A 6,000-nucleotide genomic window follows, 5' to 3' on the forward strand; every position below is an offset into this window, starting at 1 on the left:
CAAATAATTCGAGCGCGAAGCGCGAGCTGATTTTTTTTAACATTTTTACCTAAGGAATTGAAATTCTAAGTACTTTTTGTAGCTTAAACAGAATAGGTATATAACTAAGCAATTGGTGAACGAGACGCTCTATTCAAGTTTTGTAAATCATGAAAATTAATTAAAGAGTAATTTGGGATCTTCCGTACATTAATAACGCGAGCGCACTGAGCGCGAGCAGAATACGTTTTGAACTGATCAAAAATTTTCCTGTTAAGGACTGATTCACTTAGCCATGAAGACGTTACATAGTTTAACAATCAAATAATGCGAGCGCGAAGCGCGAGCTAAAAAAATTGACATTTCTACATAAAGGATCAATGAATTTTTCCAATCGTGAACAGAATAGGTATATAACTAAACAATTGATGCGAGCGCGAAGCGCGATCCGAAAAAAAAATCGAAATTTAGACCTTAGAATGGGCCATTCTATTCATGTTTTATGAATCATGAAAATAATGAGTAATAAGGGATCTTCCTACATTAATAATGCGAGCACAAAGCGCGAGCAGAAAATTTGTGATGTTGTGATCTGAAACTGGATAATGATTTAAATAGAAAACAAGTTGATTATCTGAATAAAGTAATTAACATGCGCGCGTGTGTTTCATATTTAGACCTAGAATCTATAGGCATTCTAATTTATACATATCCTTTTATCATGAAAATCAAAGCGAGCGCGAAGCGCGAGAATAAACTATTTGATATTCCGATCTGAAAAAGAGTCAATTTCAGCTCTACATGTATATTTCAAGCACTTTGTAGGAAAATTGTGAGGTGGATATGGATCGCACTCAATAGAGAGCTTATATGTTTAATCATTATTATTACTTTGAGTTTTAACATAGGACCGGGACATCCTGAGGACATGCATATGAAAAAGCACTTTTTAAAAACAATTTGTAAATCACACAAAATAATGAAAGTTCGATTTCCGAGGTAAAATATGTTTGTATATTGACTTCCAAACTTGATAATTAAACTCCATATTGAACAAGATATGAAAATCACCTAACAGGCAATGCGAACGCGAAGCGCGAGCGAAACTTTTATATAGTGACATGAAAGATTCTTTGCAATTTCCAAGTCTTCCCATCACCTTTTTGCATTCACTCGTTCTCCTCCTCTTCTTTTTCCTCTCTTTTCCCTCCTTTCCCCTTTTTCTTTTTCTTTCTTTCCTTTTTTTAGGGGGTGGGGGGGGGGGCGGGCCGCCTCTGGATCCGCCTTTGCTACCCCCCCCCCTCAGCTCCCCTACAGTTCCGCACCCCTAGACAATTATACCTCAAATGTTTTGTATATATTTATGATACATGTACATACATGATATAGTAGAAGAAAGCTAAGCCTGACATCAAAGATGGATTTGCATTGAGTAACCGGAGGAGTGGTTGGCGGCCTACTCTTGGATTAAATATATTCGGGGAATACCAGTCATTTTTATTTAATCAAATCAACTTCACCTATCTTATAACCCAATTTTCTACAGATTCTAATACCATACCACAGGGTGTAAACACAGTAACTGTAAGGGCTCCAATTTTCAATTTGATAAGGCAAACTATCCCTGTGTAATAATGACCCGCAACATGCACAAGGTCGGCTTCTAAATGTGACCCCTATTTTTATGACGTCAAAGATCGCTCGACATTCACGCCAGGTTGAAATGAGAATAGAACATGCTGGAAGGGATTTATCGCGAGAAAGTGATAAATGTGGCACACATCTCAATTTTCAAACATCTAAACATGTTTACAGCCAGAACGTTTCCAAGGCTCAGTTTTAGTCTCTTCGAAAAGCAATGTAAATAAAAACGGACTCTTCGATAACGTCAACGTCAATATAATATTTTGTTTTGTTTTACTTCGTTTTATAGATAAATATCAAATACTGTACGTGCCTGAATTTATTTTATCTGTATAAGTTCATTGTAACTATTTTGATCACATTACTTAGTTCTTCTGTTGAAAATAAAAAATAATAAATTGAAATTGAAATTGAACTTTATTCGATAACCAAGTTGATTCTTTCTCCTTATGAAGAGTTTATTGCTCATTCATTGGCTAATTGTAACAAATTATTAGGAATATTAGGCCTAATTAAGGTACGTTCTCGTTTATAACCTGATTAAAAATATATTATTGTCCTGTGATAACGGAATGGACCCCACAATCTTTTGGGATTTTATTTCTAAAAGGAGAAACTGATGATTTAATACTAATTTTAGACAGAATTTGGGAGACAACGATGTTAAAATTGTTGATCACCGATAAAAGTGAAACAGTTTTCGTTGGTTGTTGATCGCTGAATATTAAAAATATTCTAATATGATATTGACTTTTTTCCCTCATCGATTAAATGTTATAGGATCATCCGCATGAAGGGTTGCCAGGTTAAAAAATGGCAGAAGTAAAAATGGCAGAGGTAAAAATGGCAGAGGTAAAAATGGCAGAGGTAATAATGGCAGAGGTAAAAATGGCAGAGGTAAAAATGGCAGAGGTAATAATGGCAGAGGTAAAAATGGCAGAGGTAAAAATGGCAGAGGTAAAAATGGCAGGGGTAAAAATGGCAGAGGTAAAAATGGCAGAGGTAAAAATGGCAGAGGTAATAATGGCAGAGGTAAAAATGGCAGAGGTAAAAATGGCAGAGGTAATAATGGCAGAGGTAAAAATGGCAGAGGTAAAAATGGCAGAGGTAAAAATGGCAGGGGTAAAAATGGCAGAGGTAAAAATGGCAGAGGTAAAAATGGCAGAGGTAATAATGGCAAAGGTAAAAATGGCAGAGGTAAAAATGGCAGAGGTAAAAATGGCAGAGGTAATAATGGCAGAGGTAAAAATGGCAGAGGTAAAAATGGCAGAGGTAAAAATGGCAGAGGTAATAATGGCAAAGGTAAAAATGGCAGGGGTAAAAATGGCAGAGGTAAAAATGGCAGAGGTAATAATGGCAGAGGTAAAAATGGCAGAGGTAAAAATGGCAGAGGTAAAAATGGCAGAGGTAAAAATGGCAGAGGTAAAAATGGCAGAGGTAAAAATGGCAGAGGTAATAATGGCAGAGGTAAAAATGGCAGAGGTAAAAATGGCAGAGGTAAAAATGGCAGAGGTAATAATGGCAGAGGTAAAAATGGCAGAGGTAAAAATGGCAGAGGTAAAAATGGCAGAAGTAATAATCCGGGGTAAGAATAGCAGAGGTAAAAATGGCAGAGGTGAACATGGCAGAGGTGATAATTTCTTATTTAATCTTCCGTACGTGGAGGGGCTTTTGATTTTTTTTTGCATGGGGCTCAGGACTGGTCATATATACCTCTGTCATTTTACCGCGGTCATTTATACCTCTGCCATTTTTATCTCTGTCATTTTCACCTTTGCCATTTTTACCTCTGCCATTTTTACACCGAGCAGCATGGCGGGGGGGGGGGTTCCATCCCATATCGAACAAATATTATCCGAAAATTATCAAGGGACACTTATTTAGAAATGACAACACATTACCTCAAGCCTCCTAGAGTTCCACAAACTTTCCATTTTAAATTTTATTTCTAAACAATGTCTGCTATAACAGAAGGAACTCTAACTTATTTCCGCCTTTTTATTTCTCTTGTCACACCAATTTACTTCCCCTTTTCACGAATTAAAGTCTGCCATTCAGACGATCAGTCTATTATGTTGTTGATGTAATGTCATTTAGACATCCTTGATCGATATACAAGATGATCCTGGTCATACGACACCGGTAGCGAATTAATGTGTATGGGGCAGATGGTCCGGGAGGGTAGACCCCTCACCCCCCAAAAAAATATATATAAACAATAACAAAACATAACAAAACAGAAACACAGAAAACAAACAATGTCAATATCGCATGATATTGAGGTCGGTTTTCTACCTAGGAAATCTGATCTGATCCACTGTTTTTTTTGGCCCAAGATAAATAACTTACATTATTTGTTGATCTTATTCTACTATTTATGCAGAAAATGATGGCCCTCCTTTGGCCCTCTGAATTTTGAAAAATGTTATTGTGTTAAACGCTATCGACTCGTTCTTATTGCTTTGTGCGCTTTGAAACACCAGTATAAAGCGCCCTACAAATGTTATTATTATTATTTTATTATTGATTTTCTTCATGCTCTTTGTATCTCCTCCTTTTTACAAAATGTTGTTGTACAGCCCCCATCCCTGAAGCCCCGTAATCTTATGAACGTCCTTTCATTGTGGAGTTCATAGACGGTCACATGGTCTGTCTATCGAGACACTCTCTTTCCTTGAAAGCCGGGAAAACAAGAGTTGATTCTCACTCAAGCACGTTTCCACTTAATGGATTGCGAGGGATTGGCGATGACAATAATTTGCATGTATACATGGAAATGACTATGAGGGCCCGTTTCCACTGCCAGTTGCATTGACTTTATCCAATACATATATATATATATATATATATATATATATATATATGGAATATTGTCCGTTCCCGGGCTTGTTCGGCCTTTCGCATATAAGAAATTAAGGTTCGGGAAAAAATTCAATATACTTTCTATGAAATAATCATATGGGAGGAGGGGGGGGGGGGGGAGGGGCAACGCCTTAACTTAACCTCTTACCAAAAACCACCACCGATACATAACAATCTGGTCATATTTGCCTGCTGGTTTAGTGCGCATTTTCTCCTAAAATAAAATGCATGTGGGTGTCAATAAACTTATATATAATATTTTTTTTTAATTCTCACAAGCCAGGGTGCCCTCGAAAGTAAATTGTCTTCCATATTTTGTGTGCTCACTCTGACATATTTCCTCGTAATATACATTTCTTCAATCATACCAGTCTACAATGATAGTTTTCAAAATTGAGAAAACGCGCTTTGGGTTGGAAGGGGTGACATTTTTACCATGTGCACTATCTTATTTCCCTTTCTACACATTCACATCATGATTAAATCACGATTAAGAATTTGCATAAATTTCTAGTTTATCAGGGCGATGGAAAGTCCAAAGACGTCTTATTTTGCTTGAAATGTTATGGTTCTGCGCTTCGCGCGTGAGCTCCATGCACAAATCCTATATGCCTTTGCACTGACACATTGGAGGGGCGAGCTTTGAATGCTCGCACTCCCTATACGCAGTATGTAATCGCTGTTATCATTCAATGTTTCACGGAGAATCAAACTCCATGCTAGGAATCGACATACATTTTCATGGTAATTACAAGGATTATATATCCCAGCATAATGTATTTGATTTGATGTCCACACATTTGCGACGATTAACAAAGACGATATGGGATCTTCGAATATTTGTTGACATCAAATCAAATAAATCATGATAGAATAAACATGAAAGTTTCTGCCTTGATTTGATCATATATATTTATGTATCCGAACAATACCACAGTCACACAAACCGAGCTGATATAAGTCCGATCAACGTGATTAAGGATATCACGTTTATTGAATGGCTTCGGTCGGATGAGAGCTGGTTTGGTTGGTGTGACTTCGCTAAGTCTCCATAATGCATAAGAAATTACTGCCTAAGATATTTTGTCTTATTCTTCAAAGATTAGGCTCATTCTAAGCTCATCTTTTAAATTGCTCAATAATGCCAATACATCTTTTCTGATCGTATTAAATAAAAAAAATACTTCCGCCGTGAGTATTGCTTGTTACTTCTTCTTCTTCTTCTCTACAATTACAGGCCACCGTCTGGCGTATTGTCGAATTGTATTACTGCATAGTCTCTGTATATTTGTCATGTTTATTGTCCGTCCAACTTAAATAAAAGTATTTTGGATTGTCTTTGTTAAGTACTCGGCTAATTGGAAAGCATTTTTGTGTCCCCCATAATGAAAAGAAGATTTTTGTGCAAATATTATTCCATCTTACATTGATGAATACACAATAGCCATCCATCTATCCCCATGAACTTGGTAAATGTCATTGACATATTAACCCAAGCTGCATTTCAAGATTGCG

Source organism: Lytechinus variegatus, chromosome 14 (assembly GCF_018143015.1).
Source record: "Lytechinus variegatus isolate NC3 chromosome 14, Lvar_3.0, whole genome shotgun sequence".
Lineage (NCBI taxonomy): Eukaryota > Metazoa > Echinodermata > Echinoidea > Temnopleuroida > Toxopneustidae > Lytechinus > Lytechinus variegatus.